The sequence below is a fragment of the Antechinus flavipes genome, chromosome 6 (genome assembly GCF_016432865.1).
Source record: "Antechinus flavipes isolate AdamAnt ecotype Samford, QLD, Australia chromosome 6, AdamAnt_v2, whole genome shotgun sequence".
In the NCBI taxonomy this organism is placed as follows: domain Eukaryota; kingdom Metazoa; phylum Chordata; class Mammalia; order Dasyuromorphia; family Dasyuridae; genus Antechinus; species Antechinus flavipes.
The window spans coordinates 163,624,356-163,641,899 of NC_067403.1; the positions used below are offsets into that span (position 1 = coordinate 163,624,356).

General features: G+C 32.7%; 1 protein-coding gene across 2 annotated transcripts in view; it reads left to right on the forward strand.

Moving 5' to 3' along the window:
- Positions 1-17,544, forward strand: part of CNOT6L (CCR4-NOT transcription complex subunit 6 like) — an 83,485-nt gene that overhangs the window by 20,486 nt on the left and 45,455 nt on the right. The window contains exon 1 of one of the 2 annotated variants that reach the window (XM_051966506.1): positions 8,917-14,477. The exons of the other annotated variant lie outside the window; for it this stretch is intronic. The gene's annotated coding sequence lies outside the window, so the exon portion shown is untranslated. Of the gene's footprint in view, positions 1-8,916; positions 14,478-17,544 lie in introns of those variants that run through there. 2 annotated transcript variants of the gene reach the window in all.

A 17,544-nucleotide genomic window follows, 5' to 3' on the forward strand; every position in this document is an offset into this window, starting at 1 on the left:
TTTCCTTCTGAGATCTTCTACAGTTCATACTGTATGTTTGTATGTGTGTATGTGTGTGTGTGTGTATATATATATATATATATATATCTTGTTTGTACAGAGTAGTTTTTTATTCATGCCTTTCCTTCCATCTTTGTGCTCTAAACACAATAGTCATTTACAAATATGCTTCTTGACTAGTCTAGTGGATCTCCTGAAAGAGGAAACTCTTTACTAATTTGTTTCCTTTTTGATTTCTAGCCTTGAAAAGTTCCTGACTTAACAAACTGCCTTTGTGATGGGTTCATAATTTTGTAGGCCTTATATTTGTTGGATTTGTCTGGAGGAACTCCCCCCACTTCCTTTTAAAATTACTACAACTAGAGAAAACATCAAGTAAAATCTAGGCTGGAAAACAGTAAAGACAAATTGTCCTGTACTTTCTTTCCTAATCCAAAAAACCCTCGAACTTTAAAACAAAATGTCTAGTTCATATTCTAAGTCCATGTTAAACAGCTTATAATTATATATTTATTTCTTAAGTCATATGGATTAAGAAGCAGAGGTTGAATTTCCCACTTTGAAAGTTGAATTTCCCACAAACATTAGCTTATTGACAGATCACTAAACAGAACTATGAAGGTGATATCTTGAAATATAATTAAGATAATACTAAAACTGTTACCAGTATGAGCATTTATGTTAAACACTTTAAAATTGCACTTATTTATCTAAAAATGGCATTAATATAGTTGATTTCAAAGATCCCCCTCCCACTCTAAAATTATTTCCAGGTATTCTGAGAGCAATCTGCTCATTATTTCTTAAAGCACCTTGGTATTCCATCACAATCAGACATAACTTGTTCAACCATTCCCCAATTGGACAACCCCTCAATTTCCAATTCTTTGTCACTACTAAAAGAGCCGCTATAAATATTTTTGTACACATAAATTCTTTCTTTTTTTTTTTTTGCTTTTTAATTTTAAAAATAAATACATAGTTTTTAATATTCACTCTTGTAAAACTTGGATTCAAATTTTTTCTTCCTTCCACCCCGTCCCTTAGATAGCATGTAATCCAATATATGTTACACGTATGTAATTCTATACATATTTCTACAATTATGCTGCACGAGAAAAATCAGATCAAAAAACAAGCAAAGAATTCCCATAGTCCTCTCTCTGGATGCAGATAACTCTCTTCATCACAAGTCCATTGGAATTGGCCTGAATCACCTCACTGTTCACATCCCTTAAAATTGATCGTCATATAGTCTTGTTGGTGTTCAATGTTCTGGTTCTACTTGCTTCACTTAACATCAGTTCTTGTAAGTCTCTTCAGGCCTTTATGAAAACAACCTGTGATCCTTTCTTATAGAACAATAATATTCCATTATATTCATATACTGTAACTTATTCAGCCATTCCCCACCTGTTGTTATCCACTCAGTTTTCAGTTCGTTGACACTTCAAAAAGAATTGCTACAAACATTTTTGTATATGCGGGCCCTTTTCCTTTTTTTTATGATCTCTTTGGAATACACATCCAGTAGTATGACTGCTGGATCAAAGAATATGCTGAATTTAATAGCCCTTTGGTACAGTTGGTATATACTCCACCAATGATGTATTAGTGTCCCAGTTTTCCCACATCCCCTCCAATATTTGTAATCTTTTCCTGTCATCTTAGCTAATCTGAGAGGTGTATAATGATATCTGAGTTATCTTAATTTGCATTTCTCTGATCAATACTGATTTAGAGCACCTTTTCATATGACCTAAAATGGGTTTTAATTTCATCTGAAATTGTCTGTTCATAGCCAATTATCAATTGGAGAATGGCTTAAATTCTTGTAAATTTGTTAATTCTCTACCCTTTTATTGTGATTGGAGGTCCCTGCCCCATTGCAGGCCCCAAGCTCTGCTGATCCACTGGAAAGCCAATACTCCTCCAATTCCTCCAAGAACTGATATAGAGACCCAGGATTGCAACCCAGATACAAGTATAGGCAGTGTGACAGTGTCATCTCCATTACTAGCAAATCTGCAAATCTCCCTATTGCCACAGTTTGATTCCCCAATCTACCACCACTGCTACCACTTCAGGCCCACTCCTGGTCCTCCAGGCCAGTTTGTGCTATTTCAGCTCATGCTGGACTACAGACCACTGCACTCCCAACCTTCATCCTACGTACTGCTTAGGCATCCCCTATGGCCTCTGCTCTTCAGAACTCCTTTATGTGATTATTTAATGGTTTGCAGGGACAGATTGGGGAAGAGCCCAGTAAAATTCTAGAGCCTACACTCTACCAACCTGGCTCCCCAACTTTAAAATGTAGTAGGATCAAAACAAAAAATTGAATTATTTTTCAAACAAATCATAACTTTGTGGAGTTATGAGTTATAAGAATTAATCTGTGGATTTAGCTATATGAACTATTCTCAACCTTTGAGTATATTCCTGTACATTAGTTATATTACTTGTGTCCTATGAATTCAAATACATGAGCCTATGAAATGTAATAGTTCTGACCTCTTTTAAATTCCTACCTTAGGTGTTAGGTCTCTTTCACCTGGAATACTGATCCCTATGTGTGTTTTAAATCCTGGCTAAGTATATAACTGAGTGTTTAATTTCTTAATGTTCTTTCTTTGGTGGGGAGAGGTTAATTAACATATATTTTGTTTTCTCTGGTAACTGTCAGCAATATCTTGAATGTTATAGTGGAAGGAGCAATGGACTTAGATGGCCCAAATCAACCCTCTGATCCTGAGTGTCCTCATCTGTTAAATACAGAATTATAATACTTAAAACAGACTTCTGGTGAAAAAAGCAAATTGTAAATCTTGGGGAAGATGTGATGCTATTAAGATGTTGAAACTCATAAACATATAGAGTAGGATAGATGAGAACTGTAGAACACCGATTCCCAAAAAGATGTTAGTGATAAGATCCCTATCTTTTGAAAAGTCAACACTTAGAAATTGAGAATAGTATCTTTTGTTTAAGAATAAAAGATTATAGCCATTTATCAAGCCCTAAGGAATCTTGTTTTGTTTTTAATTTATAAGCATGTTTTGGATTCATTGAAAAATGTTAACTACTCCAAAAAGTGAAAGATCAATAACTACTGATCAATATTCCCACTGTATATAGTATTTTTTTTGTAGTAGGTTTATTTTTAATATACATTGCTTTATGAATTATGTTGGGAGAGAAAAATCAGAGCAAAAGAAAAATAAGTGGGAGAGAAAAAAGAAATGAACATAGCATGTGTTGCTTTATATTCAGTCTCCTGAGATCTTTTTCTAGATGTAAATGGCATTTTCTGTCCAGAGTTTATTGGGATTGCTTTGAATCACTGAATCACTGAATCACTGAACCACTGAACTGGGATTTGAATCACTGAACCAAGTCTTTAGTCGGTCATCACACATTCTTGCTGTTATTGTGTGCAATGTATTCCTGGTTCTGCTTGTTTTGATCAGCATCAGGTTATTTAAATCTTTCCAGGCTTTTCTATAATTAACTTGTTCATCATTTTTTATAGGACAATGTTACTTTACCTTCATGTACCACAACTTGTGCAGCCATTCTTTAGGTGATGGGCATTCACTTATTTTCCTAATCTTTACTAACACAAAAAGCTGCCACAAACATTTTTGCACATGTGAGTACTTTTTCCTTTTATGATTTAATTTGGCTATATACAGTATTTTAATGACATCCTTGCTTTAAGGTATTAGACACAAAAAGGCAAGATTCTACAAGTGATATTACACAATTAAATACATCTTTGTCATTAACTGACTGGGATATAGCGAGAATACAAGATTCTTGTGTTTTAAAATACCATTTAATTAAGAAGAGCAATATGTAATAAAAGCAAAATTTAAGCCCAGAATTGAACTAGAGAAGAAAACAGTATCCTAAATGGTCTTTAGGAAATTGCAAAGTTCTTTTAGTGACCCAGAAATCTTTTAAAAATTATCTTATATTTTTAATACTAATAATTTTCCAGTGGCTGCTAGATTGTATGTAGCAGATAGAACACTGGATTTGGAGCTTGCTTCCAAACTGAATTCAGATCCTGCCTGAGACAATGTAGTGCATTAATCTAGGCAAATCACTTAACCTCTCAGCCTCAGTTTTTTTTAAAAATTGAAATAATTATTTTTCCTATTCCACAAAACTGTTTTGTTAAACATAATACAATATCAGCTACTATTATTAGTAATAATACTTTTAATATATTTTAGTAGTCTTGAAACACTATTGTCTCTTAAAGTTGAGGATTACCCTATGTGCATTGTAGAAAGTTGCACAATATTGGTTGAGTGGGAATGGCCAGGGATCCTTATTTAGGGAAACCTTATGATTTCTTTGTCATTAGTGTCATGTCTAAATTCCTACTGATAGAATATTACCATAATTCTGTTTTAGTGTGGTTTAACATTTTTCTTAATTTTTTGTTTTAAGGTGATACTTATATTGATTTTTATATTGGTGAATAGTTGCTACCTTGGATGTTTTAATTTTATTGGTGTGTAAAAATCATTTCCTAGTGCTATATTGTAGCTTGTAGTGTTGTAGTTCTAGAGTATTTCAGAAGTGATTTAATAAAGCTTCTATTATACAGTATTTAGTCACATTTATCCAAAGGCAATTTTTTCCAAGTTGTGAATTGTTGAGATCTTGCTTTCTCTCCTGGCCTCTCCTCCCCCCAAATAGTTTAAAATTATAAATCAGTTTAGATTGGGATATTGAGCTTGGCAAAATGAAATTTAAAGTGGTTCAGAGAAATAGGCAAGATAGACTTGTTTCCTCTGCCAAGAAGGTCAATGAATTTGATCTGGGGATTGGAAGTGATAGAAGAAAAATCTTTATTTAGGCTAATAGTGAGTTTTCATACCCAGGTTAAAGGTAAAGAGATAGTAAGAAACTATCTCAGTGCCCTGTTTTGAGGTCTGTTATAATAGCTATATTTTTAGTGATCATTGAAAGACTCTTAGAAGGGGAGATGCTGCAGGATTTGTGAAAAGTTACTATCTTATTCAAAGAAGTAAAGAAAACCAGGCCTGAAAAATTGTAGGCTTAGTAAGCCTGTTCAGATTCCTTTCAATTACCTAATAAACATTTAGGGAAAAGTAGCTGTGGTAAGTGGCTTTTATTTATTTCTATAAAGTATAAGGTGATGTCATGCTAAGAAGGAAGGGAGGACTGGAGGCCTGTAGGAGTGATAAGGTTATTTGAAATATTTAGAATAGCTGTTATCAGTCCCTATATAGAGTGTGAGAATCTATCAGAGCTTAAGAAGCAAAAGTTATATTGCAGTAAGGATCCATTTGAGATGAGAATAAAATTTGCTGCAAACCCTGTGGGTAGTTGTCTCTTTCTTCAGCAGTGCATCAAGAATAGGAACCAGAAGAGGTTGGAAGTAATCCCAGTTTGGTGTTTGGAAAAGTGTAATTCAAGTTCTTTGCAATTGATAGTGTAGGGTTAATTGTAGTAAGAAATAAGACTTGGTTTAAAAAAACAACTTAATGTACAAGATGGGGATAAGGCCACATTAGTTCATTCTGGGAAAAACTGGAAAGTGATTACAAACCTTTTTGTTTGTTTCCTTTTTGGAAGGTACTTGAATTATTTAATATAATTTCCCCCCTCAGTAGTATTTTATTTTTGCAATTGCATCTAAACATAGTTTTCAGCATTCATTTTTGTAAGATTTTTTATTTCCATATTTTTCTCCCTCCCTTGCTTACCATTGCCCCTCCCTGAGACAGCAAACAATTCAATATAAGTTATACATTTGCAATCACTTTAAACATATTTACATATTTTTATATTTATGCATGAAAGAAAAATCAGAACAAAAGGAAAAAATCATGAGACAGAGAAAGCAAACAACAAAAAAATGAAAATAGTGTGCTTTGATCCATATTTATTATCCATAGCTCTTTTTTTGGATACATTATCTTTTTCCATACCTAGTATTTATTTCCATCCTAAGTGATAAGTATTAGTCTTGATAGTAGTACTATCTACAGTGTTTTACCTGTTTTTGTTCACTTCACTCAGCATCAGTTGATGCAAATCTTCTCACCCTTTTTTGAAATCAGTCTCTTCATTTCTTATAGAATAATATTTCATTACATTCATATACCATGTAATTACATTCATATAACTTATTCAGCCATTCTGCAGTTGATGGGATTTGTTACCTGTCAATTTTCAATCCTGGTTACCACAAAAAGGGCTGCTATAAATATTTTTGCACATTTTTGGGTCCTTTTTTCTCCTTTATGAATTCTTTGAGATACAAGCCTCCAATAGTGGCACTGCTAGATCAAAGGGTATGTACAGTTTTATAGTTAACTCTTGTTCTCTAGAATTAGATCTGTATATAACTTGACCAGCAATACAGTAGTGCCCTAGTTTTCCCACATCCCTTCTAACATCAAATTTTTTCTGTCATCTTAGCCAATGTGAAGTGGTACCTCAGTGTTGTTTTAATTTGCATTTCTTCAATCAGTAGTGATTTACTATAGATTGCTTTAGTTTCTTTTTTCTCAATATTTTTCCCCCAGGTACATGTAAGGATAGTTTCCAACATTCATTTTTGTTAGATTTTGTGCTCCAAATTTTTTGTTCCTTCCCCAAACACGAAATCTGATGTAAATTATGTGTGCACAAAAATTTTAAACCTTTCCTTTTTTTTTTTTTTTTTTTTTTTTTTTTTTAACGTGCAAGAAAAATCAGTCCAAAGGGGGGAAAAACGATGATAAAGAAAAAGACAAAAAAAAAAAAAAAAAAGAGGGGGAGGAGGAAAATATAATATATTTGGTCCACATTCAGTTTCCATAGTTTCCTCTTTGGATGTAGATGGCATTTTCCATCGAAAATCTATTGGAATTGTCACCACATTGCTGAAAAGAGCCAAATTTTAATTTACCGTTGATCTCCACATAATCTACATCAATTCACCTAAGTCTTTCCAGGTTTTTTCTGCTCATCATTTCTTCTAGAACAATAATATTTTATGTGACCCTGTGCAAGTCCCTTAACCCCAATTACCTCACTAAAAATAAGCAGGTAAATTTTATAAGTGTAACTTATTCAAATCATTCCTCATTTGATGGACATCCACTGGATTTCCAGTTTCTTGCCCACTACAAAAAAGAGCTTACACAAACATTTTTGTTCATGTGGGTCCTTTTCTCTATTTTATGATCTGGTTTAAAGATACAATTTTATAGCCCTTTAGGCCTAGTTCCAAATTGCTCAGAGTTGTTTTAATTTGAATTTCTTTAACCAATACATTTTTTTTTAAATGAGTATAGATAGCTTTAACTTCTTTTAAACATTGTAACTATCTTTGACCATTTAAAGTGATCAGTCTTTTAAGTTAATTAGAAGGAAATTGCTTACTGAAAAAAAAAAGCCTTAAATTATTTATAATTATTGTTGTTCTGTCGTTTGTCATATTACACTGTCATTTCATTTAGGATTTTCTTGGAAGAGATACTGGAGTGCTTTGCTATTTCCTTTTCCAACTCATTTTTGCAAAAGAGGAAATTGAGGCAAACCAAGGTCAAGTGATTTTCTCATGATCACACAAACTAGTGTCTGAAGCTACATTTAAACTCGGAATATAAGTCTTCTGAGATTCTAGTCTTGCCATTCTTTCCAATGTCACCTAGCTGCCTCATTACTGATATTTCGAGAAATGCAAATTTAAACAGTTCTAAGGTATCATGTCCCACCTATCAGAATGATTAACCTGACAGAAAAGACATGTTGAGGGAATGTGGAAAAACTGGGACATAATATATTACATCTGTCTGCTGCAGTTTTGGAAATTTGTATTTGGGTGAAGTTGGCTACTTTCTCTTCTAAAATGAATTTGCCTTCCAATTCTTCCCTGTTGTTATTTTTTTTTTAAAGTACCAATCTGACTTTAATTTATTTATTTATTTATTTATTTTGGGGGATACTATTTTTTTTTTATTTAATGATTACTTTATAATGACATTATTCCTTGCACTCGTTTCATTTTAATCTTTCTTCCCCAGTTATTTGTATAGTCTCTGTGGAAAATCTTAGGTTTTTATGTTTGTTTTCCTTTGAGTCTTTTCTGGCAGTTACTATAAAATTGTTTTTCCTTCTACTTAAAATTTAAAGAAACAATTATTATATCTTTTGTTTAGATATGACCAGTATTTCTTCCCTCTACTTCTCAGAGCTATATTACATTACTTATACCAGCAATATGTAAGAATACATAGTTATATATGCAGTATATTACACATATAGACTATATGCATTGTTAAATATAATAAAGAATAGTTTTTAGAAGGAACAATAAATAAAAAGAGGGGGAAAATGACAACTAATACTCTATTATTGCAACTTTGTGTTTCTTCTCATTTGCTCTTTGATGTCTTGCTTGTTTGTAATTTCTTCAAATTCACTATTTTGTCAGTGATTTTTCATAACATTGTTCTAGTCATCTTCTCTTGTTTCTGTAGTGCTATTATTTCCTAGTCTCACCAGTAGTATTCCAGGGATTACTAGATTTAAAATTTTTGATAATGATGGAGGTTTTATTTGGTTTTTTCATCTCTAGCTGTAATTCCTGAATTAAAGCTTTGCACTAGGGGTAGAATATGCTTGTACTTTTGGATGAAGATGTTTGACTTTTTTTTGCTCAGGTATGCTTAATTTCCTGAACTGATTTCCATTTTCTTTGGCTAGGCCCCTATAAAATATTTGAATTTTAGAATGTTGCATTACATTTTCTGAGTGGTTCATAAGCTCTTGTAGGATATTTTGCTAACAAATTAAGTATAAATCATAATATTTTAAAACTTGTGTATTAATTTGTATTTTGTTAGCAAAATATCCTACAAGAATTTATGAATCACACAAGATTTAAAAAAAAGTAGGAAAAGTCTTTATTACGTTTTACAGGAGGCAATATACATTGTACAAGAGGAACTTTTTAGTGAAACACCTTCCAAAATAATCCTATTGACCATCTTGAAAATAGAGAACAGTTACACAGTAAGAAAACAATTACTTGTAAAATAAGATCATTCTATTCTCTATCAGTTTTCAGGATTGAATTCTAACAGTAGTCACTTACTTTTTTAATCTCTTTATGTAATCACATGAAGAAGATCCCATACCCTAATTTAACACTTGTGAATTTCAAAGAAGAATGTTGGAATCTCACACGGTTTAGAAATAGGAAAAAGTCTATTCAAGCCTTGGCCTAAAAAGAAGCATTTGCAGGAACTCCAAGAAGTTACCGGTTTTCCATTCAGAATATTTCTACTGTAAGGAGATCTTGTACATAAGGACAAAAAGAGCAGTCACACTTAATGAAGTGTTACTCTTCAATCATGTCAACTTGAATCCTGGCTTTTACCTTTAATCATGTCTCCTCAGTCTTATTCAAAACTACTTATTATTCCATACATAAATACCAGGAACAAAGTGAACTTTTAAGACCCCTTACCTCCATTTCAGAACTTTTACCACAGGAAAACTCTGATACCAAAAACAGATTTCTAGTAAAAAGATCCATAGTGGAATGGATCTGTAGCAAAATTCCAAGTACTATATAAATATTAAATGCATTTTATGATAATGTCAACCTTAACAGTTATATGCCATGAAACACAGGGTTCTGAGAGAGCCATTTGAAGAAGAGGCGTGGGGGAAAAACATTGTCTTAGCTACAAAGGCTAACTAACTAAAAGGGGTCTAATACAAGATGAGACTGAAGAGACACCACTTAACAGTCGGAAGGCCTAAAGGGAGAGGGGAAATAATGATGGCGTGTAGACAGAGAGGAGTTAAGGGAGAGCAAGCTTGCATGTGTATTATGTCTACAAGAAGTGCATTATGGGAATCCAGGGACAAGGATATGCTAATACAAAGTAATGAGGGTGTTTTCCACCCAAAGGTAATCAGGTAAGAGAACCCTGGTGCAGGAGGAGGGAAAGTACCTCAATTAAAGGGTCCTTGAAACCCTGACTTTTGAATAGCAAACCAGACATCCTTGAAGGATAGGATAAAGATATCAAGCCTAGCTCTGTTTTACACACATTCTCCAAGGTTATGCCACATCAATCACAATAGCTACATTCTTAAGATGACTACATCATTTCCAAGATTTGGTTGTCAGGGGTTTCTTGGGGTCTCTACTATTATTGTGGTTTCCAGACTACATCATTTCCAAGGAGAAGAAACCTTTCCAAAGTTATTTCCAAGGGTTATACCACATCATTATTATTCCTATTTAATAGTTGAGTAAACTGAGGCAATCAGTTAAGTAACTTGACAAAGGTAAGCAAGGATCTGAGGTTGTTTTTGAATTTAGTACTTCTAGTTGTAGGCTCAAGGCACTCTAGTGTTTGATAACTCTAAAGCCCTGCTGAAAATGCAAGCTTGACTTTAAAGACTTTAAAAAATCTAAGAAGGACCTCTTCTGACATGCACATCTCTGTTCAAATCTGTTTCTGCAAAGTGCTGTTGAAATAATAGCTTTGTAGAAAATGGATTTGCATGTCTCTTGATTTATGTTTTATGATCTGAGTCTGCTGAGTTAGAAGTTTGATTTATCAAAGAGATTCTTTGATTGCTTCAGTCTCTTAAATTGTCAGCCAGAGTAGCTTTCATGATTGAGTTACTTTAATTACATTATATATGTTGGGCAAGAAGTATATGTTGGGGGTGGGGATTGGGGATAGTAGTGGTATCTATGGAGACTGGTTTTAACTTTGCTTATGCTTTCATTAAGTGAGTTTGTGGAAAAGATCCTTACTTTTCCTCTCTGACATGTTTCAGTTTCTTTATTCATTAAAAGAGAATGTTTGATCTTCTGAAATTCCATCTCTGTAATTCTGTTAGCTAACCTTGTCCCCTCCAGCGGAATACAAGGCTTTAAATTTGTGTGTTGTGTGGTGGTAATGATATTTATTGCAACTCAGAGATTCTTATAATTTCAAAGATTTAAATTATCTAATTTCAGTTTAGCTAAATAAAATAATGTAGCCTGCTATAGGTGACTTCCATTTATAGGTGAACCTCTATCATTGAATCTTAATAGCTGCTTTTTGTCTACTTCCTATTCTTCTCTTTAATACTTGATCTCCAGCTCTGGATACACAAGTAAGAATCTATGTGACATTAGTTTTCTATGTCCCATTTTGAGTTGTGACAATCATAATTTTGTATTACCCTTGTAGTGTATTCTTAAACCTGTCCTCTTAATACATATTCTTGTGGGTCTTGTGTTTATGTCATGAACCATTCCTGATTAAAAAGATTAGAGCTTAGTAAAAAAAAAAATTGTAAAGTAAAAAAAAAAAAAAGTAACTTTAAAGTAAAAAAAAAAAAAATTGAAACCCAAGAGCAGAGAAAGCAATGAAAGTTAAGGATAACCTTTGGAAGGAAGGGGGAGCAAAGCTAGTATGGAGTGAACAAATGAAAGAATCCCAACATTTAATTTTGAAAAAAACTCAAAAAAGTTTTTTAAAGTATGGCATGTAAGAAAAAGATTATTCTGATTTTGGTGGAGGAAAATGTGGGTGTAACGAATAATCTCATTATCTCACTGGTACTTCAACTGATTAAAATCAACCTCCTCCCATGTGCGTGTGCTGTTTCTCCCCCCCCCCCCCCCCCCCCATGCCTCTATGATAAAGAAGAGTACAAAAGGCAAGAAATAGAATGTATGGAATTGAAGAGGGCAGAAAACCAGGAACAGATAAATCACTTATTGGCAGATTTTTAGTGCTGAACAGATCTCCATATCTTTTGTAAAGAAAGTGGGGAATAGAGTAAAAAGTTACCAGTTTATAAACACAGGAAATGTTAAATGAAAAAACAAAGATTATGAACAAAGGATGTCTGTAATTAAACTACAACGGCAAATCTGCATAGGAACATCGTAGAATCCAGCACCATGTTGTTGACACACTAGGCATGAATGTTAAAGGCAAATTTTGCAAAGTAGATGTAGAGTTATAATCACAGACAAAAACAATATGTACACATAGTATAAACGTAACAGGAAACCAAAGACAATACAGATAATGAATACCAAATATGTGTGTACATGCATGAACACGCATGTAGTAATAACATTTTTTGGTTGTTTTTATTTTTTTTTTTTTTATTATAGCTTGGGTAATTTTTCAACATTGACCTTTGCAAAAACTCCTGTTCCAACTTTTCCTCTCCTTCCCTCCACCCTCTCCTCTAGATGGCAGGTAGTCCAATACATGTTAAATATGTATATGTTAAATACAATATATTTATACAGTTATCTTGTTGCACAAGATAAATTGGATTTAGAAAGAAGGTAAAAGTAACCTGGGAAGAAAAACAAAAAGCAAGCAAACAATAATAGAGTATAAATGCTGTGTTGTGGTCCACACTCAATTCACAGTGTTCTTTCACTGGGTATAGCTGGTTCTGTTCATTACTGATCAATTGAAACTGATTTGGATTCTCTCATTGAAGAGAGCCACTTCCATCAGAATTGATCCTCATATAATATTGTTGTTGAAGTAAATAATGATCTCTTGGTCCTGCTCATTTTACTTGGCATCAGTTCATGTAAGTGTCTCCAGGCCTTTCTGAAATCATCCTCCTGGTCATTTCTTACAGAACAATAATATTCTATAATATACCACAATTCACTCAGCCATTCTCCAACTGATGGCTCCGATAAAGATTTTTACACACATAGTCCCTTTCCCTTCTTTAATCTCTTTGGGATATAAGCCCAGCAATAACACTGCTGGATCAAAGGGTATGCACAGTTTGACAACTTTTTGAGTATAGTTCCAAATTGTTCTCCAGAATGGTTGGATCCATTCACAACTCCCCACATCCACAACAATTTTATTCACCTTTGTAAGGTGAAAATACTATGTCGTGATCCACATTCAGTCCTACAGTCCTCTTTCTGAATGCAGTTGGCTCATTCCATCACAAGTCTATTGGAATTGGCCTGAAACATCTTACTTTTTAAAGAACCATACCTATAGTCATAAGCATTTGTTAGAAAAACTGATAGAATTTCATGAACAGACAACAAAACTGTAATATAGTTTGAAACTTTTAAAGACATTAAAAAATGTTTTTTGAGTTCCAAACTTTCTTCCTCTTGCCTCTTCTTCTCTAAACAGTTTAGTATAAGTTATATGTGCAATCGTGTAAAATATTTAATTAAAAGTCTTTAAGGTACAGTTAAACCAGCAATATGTTAGTCTTGACAATAATTTTATAAAACTTGGATATATGCTATATCTGTGATAACTGAGAACAGAGGAGTAAATATATGTAATTCTCAGATACTAAACAGTTGGCATTGCTTTTTTGAAACAAGTAATGAAATCTCACTGGATACAAAGAAAAACAAATAACCAGTATATAAATGAAAAGAATTTGGCAGCAAAATACAGGAAATTTTATCTACTTAATATGGCAGTAAAAAATTAAATGAATATTTTTGCAAATATAAAACAACTGCCTGTTATCAAAACAAAATTTAAATAAATCTCAGAAAAGATTTAGAACAACTTAGAACCAGATGGATTTGCAATTAAGTCCGAATTTAAAAAAAATATTTCCTTGATTTTTCCAAGGAAAGATAATATCCAGATAATATCCTACTAATCTCCTTTGAGACAGATATGGTCCTGATACTAAGGGAGAGAGAAGTCAAAAGAGCTATGTAACTGAATTTTCTAATGAATGTTGATAGAACATATTGAAGAAAATATTAGCAGCTGCATTAGCATATAAAGAATGTGAGATGTGTGTAGTCTTGATTATTAGGAAGACTATACACATCATTTATAACAATAAAAATGGTTTTTAGATTAATGGAAAAAAGGAAAAGCTTTTGTGAAAATAGAAATCAAAGTAACAAAAGGACAAATCTGGTAAGTAATAATATAGAAACACTGGCAAGCTTTCCAGTAATATTGGATATAGCAAGCATGTCCTTTGTTAATGTGCAATAATTAAAAAGAGTTTTAGAACATAAATTGTGGTATAAGCAGAGGCAATGAGGAAGCAAAAATTATCTGCCTTTTCCCCAATGATTTGGTTGTTTACATAAAGAATGTTAGAAAAGTAACCAAAGATAGAAAAGGGAAAAAAAAGCCCACAGAACAGAAGCTTTTGTTATGTTTCTTTAAAATAGTAGAAAAATGGGAAAATAATTTTAGAGGAAATAACAGTGTGTTCACTTTAAAGATGCACGAATTATATATATAATTAGAAAAAACATTCAGGAATAGGAAGATCTGAATAATTGGAATTGAATAGCTAATTGTGCTGTGCTGATATAATACTACTATTGCTACTTGAACTTATTTTTCAGATTCAGGTGCCATGAAAATAAAACAAGAAAAGAAATAATTTTATGGAATTAAGAGTTCTACCAAAGTCATCTAAAGCAACAAGAGGTCAATAATCTCAAGTCAATTTTTTGGGGGGGTGGGGGGAGAAGGAGGTGAAAAAGAAAAGAGAATCTATCAGTGGTTGATTAAATCCAAAGAACTCAATGGCTAGCTTATAAGGGTTTATTATTTGATTAAAAATTGTCTGAAAAAATCGAAAACAGTTTGTTAAAAATTTCTGTCTACATATTCATTAGGAATGTACTGTGCTATTGATTTGTGATAAAGCTATTAAAAAATCATTATTACAAGAAGAGCAAGGTAAGTAAGATTTTTGTCTTTGTCTTGATCTCTAAAGGACAATCTTCTCAGGATAAATAAATAATAATAGTTGCATAAAAATGGAAATTTTGTGCACAAGAAAAGTTGCTAACTAGGGAGAAATTGAATTTCTTTGATAAAAGGTTTGATGACCAAGATATATAAGAGAATTGATTCAAATAAGAACAGTATCCATTTCTCAGTATAAATATTAAATTTTAAGCTATCACTCAGCACCGGAAAAAGATGTTCAGAATTAATAATTGTAACATAAATTAAAACAATTCTTAGTTCTTACTGAAATATTTGCAAAGATTAGCAAAAAGAAAAAAAAAGACATTTAGATTCTAAGGGACCTAGAAGCATATTGCTGCAGAACAATTTATTTTAAAATGCAATCTGAGTCTATTTCTGGAAGTTAAGCTTCATGATACTCTTTGATCTAGTGGTAATACCATTCTTATGCATATATCTCTCTCTATATATATATCAGATACATCAATACATATATGAGAAGTAGGGAAAGAGCCTTTTTAGACTAAAAATTGCAGTATTATGGTTTGTCTTGAGGGGGGAAATAGGTCAACGAAAGAGAAAACAGATAATTGAATTGGGCATGGAACTAAACAACTCTAGGAAACTAGCAAGTCAAAACATCCTAATACATACAAAAAGGAATTGGAAATAATGTAGATGCTTATTAATTGGGGAATAGCATTAAGAAGTTAATGGCATAAACCTATTATTGAATAGACTTGTGATGCAATATGACATTTATGACAAAAACGATGTAAGTGTGTTGAGAAAGGCCCTTGAAGATATTGATCATGTTTAGTTGCAAAAACAGTCTAATTGTCTCACATTTTTGAAGGGTTGTTAATTTGGACCAAGGATTAGCCTTGTATTGTTTAGACTGGAGGGCCAAGTCAATAGCAATGGGAAGAATGTGGTAGAGAGACAAATTTAGTTCTGATTTTGGGGGGGGGGGGACTTCCTAAAACATTTAGATCTGTAGAAAAATAGTCACCAAAGGAGTAAAAATAGTCCTTTGGAGATCTTCAGCAGAGTCTGGACAACTACTTGTTGGATATGAATTAGAGATTCCTTTTGTGTGAAGACTAGAGTAGATAGTTTCTGAGCTTTATTCTGTATCATGCCATCATTCTGCGATTTGTATGAAATGAGGCACCTCATTTTAGAACATAGACCAAGAACAGTTTATGTGGTCACCACATCCTGAAAGGAAAGCAATTCAAAAAGATCTGAGAAATTTTAGCAGTCATGGCTTGGCTATATTTGTCACAAAGCAAGTCTTGATTATTTGGAAGGAGAATGGAATTGTAATGATAATCCTACCTGATAATTTTGTAACATTGAAAATACAGAGAAGAGAATAAAAGGAGATCCCAAAGGGGATATAGACAACAGTATTAGTGGTACTATGTTAACTGTTTTTTAAATAAAAACAAGCTATCATCTGCATTACAGTTTTTTATGAAGTTTTTTCTGGCATTTTTGAATAAGGAAATTTTCTTTGGTGTTATTGATGTTTTTGATAAAATGTTATTAATGAATTTCTAATTTATAATACAATTTTTAAAAGCCTGGTCTATTAGGATGCCTGCCTTCTTACAATAATGGTTTACAGTATGGTTTTCCTTTTTTGCTATCTTTGTTAATTAATCTAATGGGTATGAAGTGTGTGATCTTAGAGTGATTTTCATTTAACCTTTTTTCTCTTAATTTGAAGTTTTACAAAGGATTGTAGTTTTTCTCAAACTGGTTTCATATTTTGGGGCCTTTTACATATTAGGATCACAACTCTTATGTGTGTTAAGTTTTTATATATATTTATACTCATTCACTATCTGTCTTTAATAGCAGATATTTGCTGCAAAGATTTTTACTTTGTCATCTTAGAATACATAATATTTATTTAATTATGTCTTTAAACCTAATTTCTACCAGTTAGCTTTCCACTTTTCCTTCCTCTTTTTTTCATGTAGTGAATCATTATCCTAGTCCTTGATTTATTAATGCTGTGCCATTGATCTCAATTGCTTCTTTATCTATTCCACTTACTGTCTCCTCTTTATCAAAATTTTTAAGTTGTGTCTAACTCTTGAGACCTCATTTGGATTGGTTGGTTATTTTATTTTATTTTATTTTTAACTTTATTTATTTATTGCAAAGATCCTGGAGTAGTTTGCCATTTCTTTCTCTAACTCATTTTGCATAAGAGGAAACTGAGAAAAATTAGGCAAAGTGATTTGCCCAGTATCTCATAGTTAGTGTGAGGCCCATTTGAACCCCAGATTCTGCAGTCATTCCATTTTAGTGCCACCTAGCTTGCCCATATATTCATACCATTATCGATTCATTTGTAATACAGTTTGAGATCTACTATTGTTTCTTTCCCTCTTTTCCCAGTTAATTTCCTTGGAGATTAATATTTCTCCATTTAAAAGAATTACTTTATCTTGGTACAGCAGAATTTTGTTTATCATGAGGGTCTGAGGAACTAAGGGCAAAAGTTATGATTTGCTGTAAGAAGATGTATGGTCAATCACAGAACCAGGCCTTGTTTAATCTGCAGTCCTAGGGCTCCTAATGACCAATCTAATCTAGTGCAATAGAACCTACAGTGCTGGCCTCCTTCCATTTTCTTATGTCTAATGGTAAGAGTAATGTTTGCATTCATGTTCTCACATGGTTATTGTGAGAACAAACATATGACATCTCAGGATAAAACTACCACACGTGGGCTCTAGTGTTCTTTTCCCCAACTTTTCTCTTTATTCTTCTTACTGCT